Source organism: Ictidomys tridecemlineatus, chromosome 12 (assembly GCF_052094955.1).
Source record: "Ictidomys tridecemlineatus isolate mIctTri1 chromosome 12, mIctTri1.hap1, whole genome shotgun sequence".
Classification (NCBI taxonomy): Eukaryota; Metazoa; Chordata; class Mammalia; order Rodentia; family Sciuridae; genus Ictidomys; species Ictidomys tridecemlineatus.
Genome location: NC_135488.1, coordinates 1,373,241 through 1,392,268, shown reverse-complemented (window position 1 = coordinate 1,392,268; position 19,028 = coordinate 1,373,241). Strand labels below are relative to the sequence as shown.

The window sequence follows — 19,028 nt, the reverse complement described above, 5'->3', positions numbered from 1 at the left end:
CAAGGTCCGCTTTGTGATCTCTTGCTGGCTGATCTCCAAGAAGCCAATGCAGGGGGGTCAGGGGGACACAAGGATCATTTTTATAAAAACCGAGGAGGCATCTCACTGTGTGTCCCGGCTGGTCTTGGACTCCTAGGCTCAAGTGATCCTCCCACCTCAGCCTCCGGAGTCTCTGGGACTCAGTGTGCATGCTACTGTGCCTGGCAGAGTCCCCTTCACATGGGAGCAGTTTGGAAAGGCACTGAAGATCTTTCAGTAGAGCCACTGATTGAGGTAGCCATAAAATTTGGTGAGTGGGGCCAGGGGGCCACAGCACAGCATGAACCTTTCCTGTGACTTCCAAGTGTGCTGCTCGTCATCGATCCAGGTGGATGATCTGAACCTGGAGCTGACCGTTTGGTTCTCACTGGGTGCCTTTTCCTTTGGGCTATTACACGCTGTGACTCTGGTGGCACAGCCACGTGGCCCAGCCACCTTTGTGCCCCCTGCCCTCCCAACCTCCTGATCTCTGCCACATGCCAGGACCTACTCCGGCTTCTCTGCAGCTGGCGTGTGCGTGGTGTAGTCAGTGTTGGGGCGCGGGGACCTTGGCAGGGCATCTCCGGAGCCCAGGGAGCCGGCTGGTTCAAGTGCTCTCCAGCTCATTCTCACGCTCTCCTCTCTTATGTTGTGCTTTAGGGTTTGTGCTGAATTGTTTTGAAATCGTGGCTGCAGGTTGGACATTTTGTCTCAGGATTTCATTTCAGGGCAGTAAAAATGCTCTGGTAAGAATGGTCAAGTCCAAGGTTCTGGTCTGACAGGTTGGGGTGGGTGATTCCCAGGGGGCTGCGGGGCTTGCAGCGGCTGGCTGACAGGCCGACAGGGGGCGCTCTTTCAACAGCTGCAGAAGGGGTGGAGGGAGGACCAGCCAGTGTAAATGCTTTAGTGCACAGTGGTGGCTCAGGGAAGATCTGTGCCTGTGTCAGGTCCTGGGGCCAGCACCCAATGAATGAGTGAATGAATGAATGAATATTAAAATAGTGTGATCAGAAAACACCCGGAACATAAATCTAGTTTAGATCAGTCTCAGAACACTCTGAACTCTGAATTCAAAGCTTTTTGAGCTGCTGTTCATTTTCCACTTGGAAATCTCACACTTAATTCTAGACCAAGTCAAAGAAAAACAGTATATACCACTTTTTCTAGTCTTATTAGGAAAGTGCTAGAAACACCAAACACATGGCCATCAAAGGGAACTCAAATGGAAGAAAAACATTGAATAACCTCCTCAAGTAAAGGGCTAATGATTCCACTGTCACCAATAAGAGAAGTGAAAGTAGGAGCCTCTTACTCAGAAAAATCACATTAGGGGGCAAAGAAAGGAAAATCATGTCTCTTGAAAGTTTATTTATAGTTGGGCATTTTTCTCTTGAAAATATTGTGTCTTGAAAGTTTTGTAATCCAAACTACTGGGAAGGCTAAAACAGGAGGATCACAAGTTTGGGGCCAGCGTCAGCAAATTAGTGAGATCCTGTCTCAAGATTTCAAAAAAAAAAAAAAAAAAAAGGGGGGGGGGAGTGGGGGGCTGAGGATGTCTTTCAGTGGTCAAGTGCCTCTGGCTTCAATTCCCAGTACTGGGGAAAAAATGTTTCCAAGCTGGAGAGCTGAGCAGGGCAGCCAGTGGAGACTACTTGGCTGGTCTACCCCCGACAGAGGCTCAGGTGTGGCTCCATATTCCAAAGTCAGGTGTTCACAGATACTTCACCACTTCCCCAGAGGTTTGGAGTCTACTTTTATTTTTTCCAAATTAATTTTTCGATTTTATTGCCTTTACTCAAAAATGTTGAACAATATATGAAAAAGAATATTCAGGATTTTTTAAATTACCTAAAGAAATGGAAGTGCCTTATCAGTTCCCATCAATTCCAGGCCTGGGAGTGAGCCTCCTGTGAGAAAGAAATCATTCAGATGAGGTGAACTCTGTCTGTCCTCTCGGTGAGGCCTGGAATGGCTCAGAGGTGGGCGGAATGCCCAGCATATGAGGCCCTGGGTGGGACCCCTAGTAGCACCAAGGAAAGGCGGCCAAGGACAGGGTCATCAGCCCTTTCCCTGGGGAGCCTATTCGACCTGCTTGAACCCGAGTGGAGACCAGTCTGGGCAAAACAACAGGACTCGGCTTCAAAAACAGCAACGCACGCGGCAGGCCTTGCCAAAGGTCCCTCATACCCCAGGGCAGGGGTCAGCAAGGGTCCCTCACACCTCAGGGCAGGGGTTGGCAAGGGTCCCTCACACTCCAGGGCAGGGGTCACCAAGGGTCCTCATACTCCAGGACAGGCTCGCCAAGGATCCCCTCACACCCCAGGGCAGGGTCACCAAGGATTTCTTCATACTCCAGGGCAGGCTTCCCAAAGGGTCACTCACACCCCAGGGCAGGGTCACCAAGGGTCTCTCACACCCATGGCAGGGTCAGCAAGGGTCCTTCACCCCCGGGGCAGGGTGGGCAAGCATTTTCTTTCCTTTTTTCAGAGGCATGAGCAGATTTACTTAGGATAGTGGAGACCTAGTCCAGGGAGAACGGGGCCATCTCAAGACGGAGGACTCTGGAGTACAGAGAGGAAGGCGCATTCCAGGAAAGCGGCATTGGCCTCTAGGGGGCAAGAGGGCAGGCTGTCGCTGAGGATTGCGCTGGGGCTTCTCCTGGAGCTCTCTGTTCTCCTACACAGCGCAGTCTGTGCCTCTGGCTGGCGCTCACTGTGTGCCAAGGACCCTGCGGGTCCTGCACCAAGTGCCCCCTGTTCCTGGGGCTCCTTGGGCCCTTCTTCAGAGATGTCTTCTCCTGGGACAACTCTGGTGTGGTCCACATGGGGACCTCTGGAGGCCCTGACTTGGCCTCATGAAACTGGCCTACTAGTTTAAAATCAAAACTTGGAGACCAAACCCAGGGAATGAAAGGGCTAAGGAAAAGCAGCCCAGGGGTTGGCCCTGGCCCTTTAAGGTCGGCCAGGACCTAGGACATCATGGAGCCCCTAAGGCCTTGTGACTTCAGGGAGTCTCCCCACCTCCCAGTCAGGTGGATTGTGAGGATCCCTGGGAACAGGAAGCCAACATGTGCACATTCTGCAAAGAGGAGGGTCAGAGAGGGAAATGCTCCTGATTATTCCAAGGGGGTCATGGGTGCTCAGTTAGACCCTGGCCCATCCTGGTGGCTGGCACTACTGATGGGGGAGGGCAGCAGAGCCAAGAGGCTCCTCACAAGTCCCCAAGCATGACCCCTGAGCAATCTCAGCTGCCCTTATCCGTAGGTAGGAACCAGTCAATTTTTTACCAACCTGGCCTTAAATACCTGGAAAGTATTTTCTTAAAGGGCCATATTTTTTCACCTTTGTGGGTCTGGTCTATTGCAGCTCTGAGGTGACCACATGGGTGTGGCTGTGTCCCAGTGTAACTATCTACAACAACAGGCAGAAGCCAGCTTTGGCCACGGGCTGCAGTGGGCCGACCCCTCACATCCCTGGGGAATGTATTAGTTGACTTACTATTGACCATGAATGTCCAGTCCATGAATTTGAATGTTACTTTTATTTATCTTAATCATTAACACATATAACGGGCTTCACGAGGACACTTCCACCAGGGCACAGATCAAGCTTTGGTCATGCCCACCTTCCTGCCCCTTGTGCCCTGCCTCCTCCCTCTGACTGCCTTCCTAAATCCTAATAGCTCCTCTTCTACTTTCAGGGCCTCCCCTGCCCCCCGCCCCGCCCCCCGTTTCCACATAGGAGAGGAAATGTACAACAGTCGTCTTTCTGTGTCTCCTTGATTTTGCTTAACAGGAGGTCTTTCAGTTCCATCCATTTTCTGCAAATAAGAGGATTTCATTCTTTTTGTTTTTTCCAGTACTGGGTATTGAACCCAGGGGTGCTCTACCTCTGCACTGTAGCCCCAGCCCTTTTAATTATCATTATTATTTAATTTTGTGTCCGAGTCTTATTGAGTTGGTGAGGCTGGCCTCCAACTTGTGGTCCTCCTGCCTCAGGCTCCTAAGGACCTAAATTTACAGGCATGTGCTACCATGGCCCGCTGACCTGGTTCCTCTCTACATACTGAATAATGCTCCATTGTTAGGCCATATTTTCTTTATCCATTCATCTGTTGATGGGCACCTGGGTTGATTCCATATCTTGGTTATTGTGTGTGGGTGTCTCTTTGTATGATGACCTCATTTCCTCAGATATGCGCTCAGTAGGAGTTCTGTTTTTTCTTTTGTGAGGAGTCTACATCCTCTTTGCACTAATTTATGTGTCCACCAACACTGTTGAGGGCTTCTTTTTCTGTGCAACCTCATCAGGACTGGTTATTTTTTGCTCTTTTGCTAACAGGCTGAAAGTTAAAAAGTTGCAAGTGACCTTTGGTAGGGATGCAGGAGCTTTGATCCAGGAGAGAAGCTCATCTCAGTGTTCTGCTGCCCACAGGCCACCCATCATTTTTATATCTAAATTAGCACATTTATTTCAGCATAAATCTGTTGACCATCCTGCTGGGCCCTTTTTCTTTGTGCACAAATGTAGGAGTGGGAGGAAGGGAACGTAGGGCAGGATCGGGGTGAATGACAGTAGAGAGGGTTGGGGTGGAGGGTCGAGCTTGGTTTAGGTCCTTCAGCGATGGGAGGTTATGAGTCTGTCTGGAGTGGTATCTACATACACATGTGCATATGTATCTATATTATTTTACACAGTTCAAAATGTTCTCTGAGAAATGGGTCTAAAATCAGCTCCTTTTCTGGAACCATTATGGGTTGCAGACTTAGCTACATGTGTGTCGCTAACAGGAGGTCTTTCAGTTCCATCCATTTTCTGCAAATAAGAGGATTTCATTCTTTTTGTTTTTTCCAGTACTGGGTATTGAACCCAGTACTAGCTACATGTGTGTCGCTCTGCTTGAGCAGATTGGAACCCTCTTCTGCCTCCTTCATCTTGACCTTGAGCCCTGCTCTTTTGCCAGACAGAAATCTGAACCTGGCTCCATACTTCTGCTGCCCTACCTTGGGCAAGCGGCTGCCGATCTGGTCTCACGGATCTCTCAGGAGTCACACTGACCTCCAGGCATTTTGAGGATGGGGTCAGACGGTGTGTAACACACTGGACTGTCACCGCACCACCTGTGGTCACTGAGCACAAGCTCTGCTTTCCAGCCCCAAACATTCCAGGCATTTGGACACTGAAGAGCTGAGCACTCAGGACTCTGGCACAGGGAACATGCAGTCTGTGGGACAGAAAAACAAACAGAATGGGAAATTGTGCTACTTGTCAAAGGACGAAATGACAATGATTTAGTTTAAAGATCTTAATTCATTTTCCGTTCTATTCTAGAATGTCTCCATACTTCCTTCCATAAAGTTGAGGACACACAGAATAGAAGTGGTTTTACTGACAGAGAAAGGCCAAAGAGAGCAGAAATAACAGAAAAAGCAAATTGAGCCTTTCAAAGTTACTTTCCTTGTGAAGTGAGGAAGAATAATAGAAAAATAATGGACGTAGCTAACACCAGACTATTTTGGGTTGTTCTGCCTAAGGATGTAAGGCTGCCGGGGTGAAGGTAGAGCAGACAGGGTCCTCACCTTGAGCCAAACTGCCTGGGAGAGTAAACTCCTTTTCCTGGTTTTAGGAGGGCAGAGAAGCAGCTCAGTTTGGGTTTGATGACAAGGAACTTCAGCGCAGGTGACTCCCCTTTGATGCTTATTCTGGTTTTGGGGACCCACTGCAGGAGGATCCTTGTCCAAAACAATGGTCTTTGTAAATTTTATTTAACAAATCAATGAGCCTGGTGAGGAAACAGGGGCTCAGGTGAGATTCCAGGCTGGAGTGTGTGGGTACACGTGAGGCTGCGTGGTTATGTGTGGAAGATGCATGTGTGTGTGTGTTTGCATGCAGAGTTTGCTTGTCTTGCTATTTAGTGTTCCACACATTCAGTTCTGCTCTACCCTACCTGGAAGGAATAGATGGTCAGCAGCTCCTACAGCCTGAGCCACCCGTGGGAAGCCATGCCCAAAGCATGTGGGCGGCGAGGGCAGGGACCCAGGCCTTCCTTCCTCCAGAGCCCCTCCCTCTCTGTCTCTCCCTCCTCCTTCCAGCCTCTCCTCCTGGGTCAGATTTCTGGCAGAGATGGAAGGCTCAGTCCTGGGCTCTTTGAATTCCTGGGAGGATGAGCTAAGCTCCAGAAATTTCCTTTCCACACATCCGAGCCCCTCTGGCCCTGACCCAGCCCTCAGTTCTCAGTCTGATGGGGACAGCCAGCTCCAGCCCTGATGTGGACCCACGGGAAGCTCTGCAGATGGTTGGGAGCCCAGCTAAAATGGGCACCAAGTTGTTACTCTTCTGGGTTAAACAGGGCTGACCTGGGCCCTCCTAGAAAGCACCTAGGGAACGTTTCCCATGTCCATACCTGCTCTAGACTCAGCGGAGCACAGAGCCTTCCCAGATTTCCCCCTGAATTGCTCCCTATCCCAGTCTTCACCCCAGCCCCGACACAGCCTGCCTTGGACACAAGAAGCCTTATTCAGGCTCCTTTCCGCTGTCAGCCATCACCCCACTTCCCAGTTTTCCACAACTGTGTTCCGAGAGAGAATTTTCTTCAAAGCTTAAATAATAAAAGCTGAATTAAATGTATCTATTAGAAACTAACACTTTCCATAAATAGGAAGTGATTGTTAATTTGAAAACCAGGAAAAGAAAAACTGAGGTCAGAGAGGAGATCTGCAGTGCTCCGGGGGATTCAAGGTTGGCCAGCACTGGAGGGAGACTTTATGTCTGAGGGCTCGAGGAGGACAGACTGGATGGGAGGACAGACTGGACAGCGGCAACCTTCCTGCGTCATCTCATGTGGTTTGATGTGTCTGTAAATTACCTGAATGAATATTTGTAAACTGATGGGATCTCAGAGGACCTTGGCTAGTCATCCCTGGCTCTTCTGTGCCCCAGGCCATGAGTCCTCATTGAATAAAAGGGGACAAGACTACACCACCTTGCCTATCTTGCTAAGTTGTCCTCAGGGACAAAGGAAATTAGATGGTGATCTAAAAATCACAGGAGCTCTGAAGGGTCAGGCATAATGGGTAGGAGCAGGAGCCCCTGGGGGCGCATTTTGTAAATTCATGGTGAAAGACCTGTGTTGGTCTTCCCAGTGTTGGGGTGGAGGGGGCTGCTGGCGTTTAGCAGATGGGGGTAGGGATGCCAGGAGTTCTGCAAATGCATTGATCTATAGCTAGACCAATGGTTAAATGACAGCTCCCACCCCTGTCGGCCCTCTGGCGCCCCCTATAGGCAGAGACAAACATCAAGCCAGGGGTCTAACCAGACTCTGGGCCGCCCAGCTTCTCAGAGCAATGAAGTCACTTGGATCTAAGAGTGGTACCTTCAGCTTAAGGTGAGCTGCCCGCCCTGCCCAACACGAGCCCAGATGGAGCTCAGTTACACATCAACGCCTCCCTCCCTCTCTCCTCTTTCTTCCTCTTTGTCTCTATTTCCTGCTCTGCTGTATCTCTATACCTAGACCAATGGTTAAATGACAGGTGAATGTCTACATTTTCTTATTGATTTGTAGAAGTTATTTGTCTAGTAGGACTATCTTGGTCAAAGCCAAATCAGGAAATCAAAACCACACCAATAATTTAAGCAGAAAAAAATTAAATATGAAGAATTGTTAGCTATAAAAGATGGCTAGCTACCAAAAAGGTACAAAAGTCTATTGCACATACCTGTAATCTAAGCTCCTTGGGAAACTGAGATAGGAGGATCTCAAATTTCAAGGCTAGCCTCAGAAACTTGGCAAGAACTGTCTCAAAATAAAAAATAACAAAGGGCTGGGAGTGTAGCTCAGTGGTGGTAGAGCAGCTCTGGGTTCAATCCTCACTGCCAACAAATGCTGGGTCTCTTTTCTGACTAAAACGCTCAGGGATTACTCCAGTTGAACTGGGCTGACTGGACTGTGCAAAATAACCACACAAGAGACACAAACACCTTTTTCTTTGGGGTCGCTATGATGGCTCCTCTGACCTTAAGGGTCCACAGAAAGAGAGAGAGCCCACATGAGCTGACCCCCTTTTATTGAGGAGAAGCTATTCAAATGAGGCAAGGGGTCAGTTTTCAGAGGGCTGAGTCTATCTTCATGATGTCCACTGTCAGCAGGTTGACTGACATCTGGGTAGGCCACACCCAAGGGCACAATAAGAGAAGGGGACATATACAAGGCACTTCCATGAAGATTCTAGCCTAAACAGGGCAAGGGATTATATTACAAAGGATTAGGTGAGCATAGCTCTACCCATGGGGCTGTCGTAAGACACACCCAGGCACGAAGACACAGTCACTCAACCCTGGAAGAGCGGGGCAGTCTAGCAGCATGAGTTCCTGATGCCACACTGCCCAGTAGGGGAGTTAACTCAGTCACATGCAAGGTTGGTCTCCCACAAACACACACACACACACACACACACACACACACAGGACAAAGAGCACAAGAGGGCTCTGAAGCAGGGTGGCAAGCTTTTCCTGCCAAGGTCTGGGCGGCAGACATTTGGGGCTTTATGGACAAGAGGCACTATCAAGGATACATGTTCCTATAGCAACACAGAAAACAAGCATCTACTGTCAGATAGACTTAGAACAAAGCAGCCGGCAAGGGAAAGGAACATCAATCAGGTGCCTACAGAAAGCCTGTCAATCAGCGGGATCTCCTGACTAGCACCTGTCAATCAGCAGGACCCCCTGGCCAATCCTGGAGTTCAGCCAGCTCCCCTGACCAACTCCAGCGGGACAAGGGATCCTAAAAATCCCTTTTCCTGTCCCAAGCCCTTCCCTTCCTGCCTAAGCCCCATAAAATCCCAGTCCAGTCGAGTTCCCACGCAGTTTCTCCTCAGTCCCTTCTCCTGTCCACTCTATCAGTCTGATTGAGTTCCACCCTGGTGAGTCTCAATAAAGGCTCATTCAGCGGCCTTTTAAAATCTGCCTCCTTGGGCTGGGGATGTGGCTCAAGCGGTAGCGCACTCACCTGGCATGCGTGCAGCCCGGGTTCGATCCTCAGCACCACATACCAACAAAGATGTTGTGTCTGCCGAGAACTAAAAAATAAATATTAAAAAATTCTCTCTCTCTCTCTCTCTCTCTCTCTCTCTCTCTCTCTCTCTCTCTCTCTCTCTCTCTCTCTCCCCCCCCTACTCACTCTCTCTTTAAAAAAAAAAAAATCTGGCTTCACTAGCAAAGGAGACACAGGGCACTCCTGTCCCAGAGGCTGTGATCCTGCCATCAGCGGGAACTGGGGCTGTTAAAGAGGTGACTCAAAGGCTGCATTCCCCGTGCTCTCTGTTGGAGTTAATTTGAGAGATGTCGTTTCTGAGACGTTCTGGTGCCATCCCCAAAGTCTGGAGGACTTCTTTTCTATGGTGGGTGTGTGCTCAGGGACAGATACCTCTGCCTAAGATGGGCCAGAAAGGTGATCCTGTCTCCCCTGAGGAACAGGGAGGAACAGGGAGAGATTAGGGAGGAGCAGGGAGAGAGGAAGAGAAAGAACCATGTCCATTTAAAAACCAGTTGCAGTAGCAGAGCAGCAGGGCCACATTCAAAGCCTGAAGTGGACACTGTTATAGTGGGAGGTGGTGGCCATTACCCAGGTCCCTCTCAGCTGCGCTCCTTGGGCTCCGCTGCCTGCAGACTGCTCTATGCCTTGCCTTCTATGTCGGCTTCTGTCTTGGATGTCCCTGGGGCCAGAGCCACTTGGGAGAGCCCCAGGCTTTTGAAACGCTTGAGACTTTCTGGCGGGTTGGACATTGCGGGCTTGGTCCTCAGCAGTGGGCATTTGCCAGGTGGGCAGGTGCCTGGCTTTCTGTCCTTTGCAGCCCTTCCTGGGAAGCAGGGCCCTGGTGGCCTCCGGGGGGATGTGGGGCCATGTGCTTCCTCCTCATCCTCAGGGGTAGAGTCCTGGTTACCCTCCTAAGCCACACCTTGGGCTGTAACCCTTTGGCTTTCTGTTTTCTAATGTCAGTCTCAAATTCATGTTGCTAGGGTCTAGAGTTTTCCGTTACATTGACCAGGAATGAATGCTCTCCATTGAATGCATTGCTTGCTAGGAGCCCATTCTTGTCTGAAGAAGGGCAAGCTCAAATTCCTAGGGGAGAGGATGCTATATACTGTACATACTCCTTGTCATTTGTGCTAGTCAGCTTCTCATAACTGTGACCAAAATACCCAACACAAACAACCTGCAGGAGGAAAAGATCTATTTGGGGCAGGGTTTCCGAGGTCTCAGTCATGGTCAGCTGGCTCTGATGCCTGGCCAGAGGTGAGGCAGAGGTCATGTGGAGGAAGGCTGCTCACCTCATGGTGGGGAAGCAGAGGGAGACAAGGGAGAGAAGATGACCCCTTGTAGGGTATGGGCCAGGGACCAACTTCCTCCCTACCTCCTACCTCCCAGGCATCCAGGCGGTCATCACTGGGGTGATCCCCTGAGGAGGCCAGCGCCTCATAATCTAGTCACTTCCCCCAATCCTACCTATGAACCCATGGGTCTATGGGGATGTTCAGGTCCAAATCATAACGTCGTGGATCTTGAGCAGGCATATTTGGTATAGAATGGAAATCATGAAACACAATGGACTATGAAAGTGAATCTCAAAACACTGTGCAAATGTGAGGTTTTTTTTTTTGAGAATTTTAATATTTACTTATTTTTTCTTAGTTCTCGGTGGACACAACATCTTCCTTTGTATGTGGTGCTGAGGATTGAACCCGGGCCTCATGCACGCTAGGCGAGCGCGCTACCGCTTGAGCCACATCCCCAGCCCCAAATGTGAGTTTTAATATATAATAAATGTAACTCCCATTCTCCCAGGAGTTCATGTTTAAAATTTATCCCTGGTTACCACAGGTTTGAAGATCATGGATAATGTTAGTCTTTCTTAATTGTTTTAATTTTTGCTATAAATACCATTACTTTGTATATAAAAATAAATGAGATTGAGTCATTTTAAGAAAACAGAAGCAGACTACCAAGCAACTAAGCTCTGGTGAAACCAAGCCAGGCATGTTGGATCGGGCCTGTAGTCCCAGCTGTTTGGGAGGCTGAGGCAGGAGGATCACCTCAGGGGCCAGACTTGGCAACAGCCAGAACTGTCTCTAAATAAACAAACAAATCTAAAATATATATATTCATTTGTTAAGTTCTACAGAACCAGAACTGGTCATCTTATATGCCAGGAAGGAAAAAGCAGACCAACCAACACGTCCCAAGCACATGTGTGTACTTGGTCCCTCCGTGTCACCTCTCTGCATTGGACCCGAGAGCTGGGCCATGCAGAGCTGTGTGGCCAGGCTCCTGCATAAGGCCCACTGGACAGACCAAAATGGAGTTGCTGGTGCTGATTTCCACCTCCCCAGGTAGGAAGAAGCTAAGCCATGCCTCTGGTCACCGGGGAAATCAGGAGAGAGGCAGCTTTTGTAAGGGACTAGCGAAACACCGGAGGAAGAGACCACAAGAGACTGGCTTCATGCAATAAGCAGAAGGGGATTTTTATTGAGGATCCAATTCAGCGCGCTGAGGCTCTAGGCTCACTCAGGAAGGGAGGGCAGCCCAGAGCCCAGAGCAGGGGTTGAACAATGCTTAAGTACACTTTTTGGGAAGGGCGAGGGCTTTGCATACATCATAGTCTCCTTTAACAAATCACCACACACCGCGGGAAAATCAAACAACAACTCCTAGACTTGATTAGTGCATTCATTGGCGGGAACAGGGCGAGCTGGAGTGATAGGTCATTCCTAAGGAGGGGGTTACATTTAAACTGATTGGTTCGGGCCCTGTTTGTATATGTGATAAGCAGCACAGGGTCTTGAATGCTTACGTGAGGAGTTACACAGGATCCCAGGCCATAAATCAACTAAATGGCCAGTGGGGCCTTGTCTTAACTGCCTCAGGAATTTAACCCATGCTTTGCAGTTTAGAAGCAGGTTTATAATGCCTGGTCCTTTACATTTTAACTCAGGCTTTGCAGCTTAGAAACTTCACCCTTTCACATCAAAGCTCAACAGGCCAGGTTCATCTGGGATATGCAGAGTCCCCTCAGCTTTCACTCATTAAAGGATGGACGGCGTTTGCCGTTTCTGCTTCCTGGAGCCCATCTCTGCCTCTAAAGCCAAGGCCTCTGCTCGGCTCATGGGAAGGCTCCTGCCACATTGTGAAAGAAGGTGTTGCCATTTACTTGGACACTGCTTATTCTTTTATGTTCCCTGAGGACAGAGTTTGCTACCACCCTCTCCTAGTTTCAGAATAACAAAAGGCCACAAGTGAGACTGTGGAGCTTGTGAAATCTGTGGTTTTGCTTACGTATTTGTCAGGCTGCTTCATTACCTTCCTCTTAGATACTGGTGCCGCTTTTTCGGTCTTGAGGGAGTATTGGGGTCCTACCACACCCTCAAAAACTCCTATTGTCGGGGTAGGAGGTAAACAGATTTTCCCTCGAACCCCCTTATCATGTTATATGCAGGGATCCCTTTTGTCCTTCACACACTCCTTTCTCGTTATGAGCCATTGCCCCACTCCCCTTCTGGGAAGGGACATACTCTCACTATTGAAAGTCACCATTCACATATCACCCCACACCTCTCCCACCTCTCATTTCCTCATGATGTTCCTAGGGGCAGATACACCTCCTTCACACACTCTTCCACAACTATCTAAACCAGTTAACCCTGAGGTTTGGGACACAACTACACCCTCTATGGCTAAATGCAGTCCTATTCCTATTGTCTTATGAGACCCTTCAAGATATATTAGTCAACCACAATATCCACTCACAACCACAGCCCTCCTCGGATTAGAACCCATCATCCAAGATTTATTACGAAAGGGATATCTTAGGCCTACACATTCTCCTTTCAACACCCCCATTCTGGCAGTTAAAAAACCTAACGGGTCCTACAGGCTGGTTCAAGACCTTCGCCTTGTCAACTCCTCTGTGGTCCCCATTCACCCGCTAGTGCCCAAACCTTACACCCTCCTCTCTCAGATCCCTGCCACTACTACCCACTTCTCGGTTCTGGATTTAAAAGATGCATTCTTTTCTATTCCCTTGTCCTCAGAATCTCAGGATATCTTTGCTTTTATGTGGACTGACCCTCACTCCCGCCATTCTCGTCAGCTTACCTGGACTGTCCTCCCACAGGGATTCAGGGATAGCCCCCATCTCTTTGGCCAAGTTCTTGCCCAGGACCTCACATCCTTTCACCCCACCTGTCTTGACTCTACTCTCCTTCAATATGTCGATGACCTTCTTCTATGTAGTCCCTCTTGGAAACACTCTCAATCCCACACCGCCCAGCTTCTTAATTTCCTAGCAGACAAGGGATATAGAGTGTCTCCCCACAAGGCCCAGGTTTCCCAGTCTTCTGTCACCTATCTTGGCTTTCGCCTTACACCCAGGAAAAAGGAAATAACACTGGATAGGAGGCAACTCCTCTCTAATCTTCCAGTGCCTCATACGAAAGCTGAAATACTATCATTCCTAGGACTAGCAGGTTATTTTAGGGCCTGGATCCCAAATTATTCTCTTCTAGCCAAACCCCTGTATGACCTAGCAAAGGGACCCCCTAGTGAATCTCTTGCCTCCTCCCCCAACTACCACTTCCGCAGGCTTCAGCAACTCCTCTTAAAGGCACCTGCCCTTCACCTTCCTTATCTTTCAAGACCATTTCATCTATATGTCCATGAAAAAAAGGGGGCAAGCACTTGGGGTCTTAGGTCAAAACTATGGGCCTACATTTGCACCTGTGGCATATTTGTCCAAGCAACTAGACCCTACCATCCGTGGGTGGGCCCCTTGCTTAAGAGCTCTGGCTGCTGGACAAATTTTACACAAAGAAGCCTCTAAGCTGACTTTTGGGGCCCCTTTAACTATCCACTCCCCACATCACTTGAAGGATCTTCTAGTTTATAAGGGCCTTCAAACCCTTCCCCCATCCAGAGTTCTGTCACTCCTCACTTCCTTTCTGGAAAACCCTAATATTACGTTCCTCCCCTGCTCTGCACTAAACCCTGCCTCACTGCTCCCAGCGACTCCCATGTCTGACACACCAACTCATAATTGCTTGGAAACCTTAGATGATTTCTTCCCCTGTCATCCTTCCATTTCTGAGGGACCACTCACTAAGCCTGACCTTATCTGGTTCACTGATGGCAGTTCCTTTAGGCAGAACGGCACTCATTACTCTGGATACGCTGTAGTTTCAGCCACTGAGATTATTGAGGCCAAAGCTCTGCCTTCAGGAACTACCAACCAGCAGGCTGAACTCATAGCAGCCACTCGTGCCTGCCTTCTAGCTCAAGGCAAATCCCTCACCCTCTATACTGACTCAAAATATGCCTTCCATATTCTATTATCACATGCTGCAATATGGAAGGAGCGAGGCCTACTTACCACCAAAGGTAATGCGATCACTAATTCGGCTCTTATAACCAATCTGATAGAGGCCTCCACTTACCCACCCAGTTGGGAGTTGTCCATTGTAGGTCCCATCAGAAGGACGGCTCTCTTATCACTGAGGGCAACGCCAAGGCTGACCAGGCGGCACGAATGGCTGCTACCACTTCCAATTATGGCCCCCCCGGGGACATATAATGGCCACTTTAGACAGCTCATCTGAAGCCCCTACTTCTTCCAGTAAGAACAAGGATCTTTTCGAGTTCCTTCATACTCTATTCCATTCCAACTCTCAGTCTTTGACCCTCTTTTTACAGAGCTTCTTTTCCCTCACCCCCTCTGACAAAGCCATGCTACAGAATATAGCCTCTAATTGTCAGATCTGTCAGCGTACCAACCCTCATACTCCCTTAAGGCCTAAACCTTTCCCCTCCCACCAAGCTTGGGGACACACTCCTGCTGCTGACTGGCAGGTAGACTTCACCAACATGCCCACAGTACGGCACACTAAATACCTCCTTGTCTTTGTGGACACTTTCTCTGGTTGGGTTGAGGCATTTCCCACTTCCAATAAAAAGGCTTCCACTGTAGCTTCAATCTTACTGACAGACATCATCCCTAGGTTTGGTATGCCCACTTCCTTACAATCTGACAATGGTCCTGAGTTTATCTCTAGGATCACACAAAGGGTCTCTCAAACCCTCTCCTTCAAGTGGCATTTCCACTGTCCATATCGCCCCCAGGCTTCAGGAAAATTGGAAAGGGTAAATCGGACTCTAAAGGAAGTCCTTACCAAATTGACAATGGAATTAAACTTAGACTGGGTCAAACTCCTTCCCTTGGCTTTGCTTTGAATCAGAGCTCTCCCTAAGAAACCATCTTTACTGTCTCCCTTTGAAATAATGTATGGAAGACCTCTCATACCCCCTGGGTTGGTTGTTTCACAAGGACCTCTCACCCGAGATTTGTCTTTGCCTCTCTTGTTTCATCTCCGCTCCGAACTCTGGAAATATCAGGACTGGCTTCTTCCGGACCCAGTCTCCTCTCCAAACACTCTTCCCTTAACACCTGGAAGTCTAGTCTATTATAATACCCCAGAGGAGAAAAGGCCTCTTACCCCAAAATGGGAAGGCCCCTATCCTGTCATTCTCTGTACCCCCACCGCCGCCAAACTCTCCTTACCAGACAACCGTCTCACTCCCTGGATTCACATTTCTAGGTTGAAGCCATATTACCAGGAGGCCCCACCTGCTGACGACAGGACCACCCCAGAGGAAATCCAAGAATCACCTCCTGAACCTCCCCTTTACTCCTGCTCTCCACACCCATCTCACCCCTTTAAGTTGCGGCTCACACGGTGTTCCCCGCAGCCCAATTCCTCTTAAAGAAGGCACAATGAGCTTTCCCAACACCCCAGTCTTCTCTCTCTGCTTGTTTTTTGTACTCTGCTCATTTTCTGTGCTCTGTCGGGACCGGTCTTTACCCTCTTCTCCTACCATGTATCTATTCACTCTTAGGGAACGATACTCAGAACATGGCATGCTGAAAGTCCGCGAAGTGGATGCAACTATTTGCTTCATCCACAACTGCACCTCTATTTCCCTAAAACTATCACCTTCCAAGACCTTCATCCTTGGTAGCTGGAACTGGCCTTTCATTTGCTTCCTTTTTGATCAAACCAAAGGCTCTTGCCATTGGTGGCCTGAGATATATAATGGGTGCCCCTATTGGTCATGCAGGTTCCATGATGAACGTGGTAGCTATTCTTACCACTCACTTGGTTACCCTGTAGGATGGACTTCTAGTTACCTAAAATGGCATAAAGGCTCTTCATCAGATAACCATGGATGGTATACTTTAGATATACCTGACCCCAAGGCCAAACGTTGGGACTATGTTGAGTTTGCTGTCTATGCTCGGACAACCTCAGCCAGACCCACAGGGTGGATGACTGTTGGCCACACCCTGATTACGCCACCTAAGGCAACCATCCAGGTAGTCAAACACATCAAGGAGTCAGAATCAAAACTTCGAGATCTTATCCATAGCCCATCCAAAGAGGACTCAGAGCCTTCAGCCCCCTCAGGCCTTCCTCCCACATGGCTCAATTTGTTACACCAAACTCTTCGATTATTAAACTCCACCCCTCTTTCTGTGCCTACTTCTCAGTGCTTTCTCTGTGCTTCACTTAGTCGTCCACTTCTAGCAGCAGTCCCATTAGCAGCAGGAAATATTTCAGCAAAAACCTACAATTTCTCTAAGAAAGGACAACCCCTACATGTGACACGTATCCCACTAAGGGAAAGTTACTCCACCAATACTTCATTTCCTTTCATCTGTTTCCACCCGCCAACAATGAATCCTTTACCCATTTGTTCCTTGAGCTATAGCACCCCATCGAGCCCTGTGTTTATGCAACCTGGACATTTCCTCTGGTGTAATGGGTCTTTAAGTACCTCAACAATCAATGTCTCTGGCACCTGTTTCTTGGTTACTGTAGTTCCTCAGCTGTCTTTGTATACTCCCACCGAATTCGACAGCTGGCCCTACCTTCCCGCACCCGTAGGGCAGTCTTTCTGCCGGTTCTGGTAGGCCTCACTTTAACAACCTCAGTGGCGAGTCTCGGACTTTCTGGTGGAGCTCTAGGTCATGCTCTATGGGCATCCAAGGACCTGCAACAAAAACTGCAGGAAGCACTTGATACCACTGCTGAGTCTCTGGGCTCCTTGCAGGGGTAGGTTACTTCATTGGCACAAGTGGCTTTACAGAACCAAAGAGCGATTGATCTTCTCACTGCAGAAAAAGGGGGTACATGCCTGTTCCTCAGAGAGGAATGTTGCTACTATGTTAATGAGTCTGGGCTAATAGAAAAAAATGTTGTTAAATTGCAGGAATTATCGACCCAATTGCTCAAACCCACCTCCCCTAATCCCACAATGGGGTTCTTCCAATCCTCTCTTGCCACGTACTTACTACCTATCTTGGGGCCCCTTATTGGGATGCTCCTTTTCTGTGCTCTCTTGCCCTGCATAATGAAGTTCCTTCAAACCCAATTGCAGAAAATTTCTAATCAAACTTTCAACCAGCTTCTGTTTAGGCACTACCAGCCTCTGATGATTGATGAACCCCCAACATCTCCAAGAGAACAGTTCACTCAGTGCTGAAGCTCCCTACCAGGCACGATGGAATGCAACGGACATCAGACAGCGGGAGACAACGAGCCCAAAGAACCTCTTAATCTGCCATCCTGGATTCATAAGTCTTTATGTCCTTTTAAGCCTCCTCATGGCCCTTGGCCTCTTCTCTGTCAGTCCCCCAACATGGAACTTCTGCCAAAAATTGACCTTTGCTTTAATTTTTATATTCATTCTGTTTTTATTTGCTCTGATCTTCCTCAGGTGCTGGTGACGCCATGTCCAGGCAACGCTTCCAGTATTTCCTAGAGTCTCTGTTACAGGACCAGTGGCTGATACCAACAATCTCCTCCATCCAGGACTGGTTCGATGCCATCGACGACTTGTGGCTTCAGGGAACTTTCATAGACTTCACCCCTACGGAAGTAGCTGTCTATAGCCACTGGGTTTTATTTCTGGCTGCCATGATATCCCCAGACCTGCCCCCCGAAAATTCCTTCACTTCCCTTTCTAGGCCCTACGGCGCCCCCACCCAGCAGGAAGCAGCCGGATCTGACTAACGACGCCCCAATTCCTAAGAAAACAAAAAGGGAGGAATGTTGGGAAAAGTATAAACGGCAGCCATACCCCAGAGAAAAAAACCCCAACATGGCGCCTAAGGACTTCTTTTTCTTATCTTCTTCTTCTCTGCAGTGGCTCGAAAAGTTCCCGCCCTTGTGAATTCTCCTGCCGGCGCCACCTCGCTGGCGGGGAACCTTAGCCCCAATGAGAACTAATTCCTGGGCACGGGAACTGATATCTGGAAGAACTTGCCAATAAACGGGTGGCCTGCCATTTATCTAAGCCCTACCATCTCCCCTTTAGTTCTATATAAGCACACAGCTTTTTGCAATAAAATTGAAATTCTCCCGGCGAAGTGTCTTTCTGTGGGGGATTCTTTCACTTTCTGGTGCCTTTAGCGTGTAAGCACATGCTCTCCCACTGAGCTCCCCCCAGCCCTGTATTGGATATTCTGATTCAACTAACTAATGCATGGAACTGGAACATTTTATCTTCAAATCACCTCCTCAGGTGAGACAGTTCACAAACATCATTTAGTGATAAAGGCTCAATAAAGGTTAAGTGACCCCCTCAGCCACCTGACTGTGAGACCACCTCCCTGCTCCAGTCTCCCTTCCCAGGTCTGAGTTCCCACTCCCAGCTGCTCTGTAAACCCTGGGTACTTGTAAGGGGCCTTGAGTATCAGAAAACTTGAGGTAAAAGCAGAAGAACCCCTTTTAAAACATGTTTTTATTAGTGTGTTCTAGTTCTACAGAGTGTAGTTCATTGTGACACAATCAAACATGCAGAGAATTTAATTAACTCTAAGTCAGCCTCTAGGACCTCCACTTCCTCCCCTGTGCCCCTCTGTCCCCTCCTCTGGTCCACTTGTTTATTCTTTTCTTGTTTGTTAA

The 19,028-nt window shown here is 48.8% G+C and overlaps 1 long non-coding RNA gene across 2 annotated transcripts; it reads left to right on the top strand.

Annotated features, from left to right (window-relative positions):
- Positions 1-18,490, top strand: LOC144368972 (uncharacterized). Of its 2 annotated transcripts, none has more exons than XR_013428383.1 (4): positions 1-289; positions 10,708-10,818; positions 11,190-11,405; positions 15,660-18,490. It is a non-coding gene; the product is annotated as an uncharacterized LOC144368972 (long non-coding RNA). The 2 variants fall into 2 exon arrangements; XR_013428384.1 differs by having other exon boundaries at positions 3-289; positions 17,527-18,490.
- The last annotated feature ends 538 nt before the right edge of the window (positions 18,491-19,028 follow it).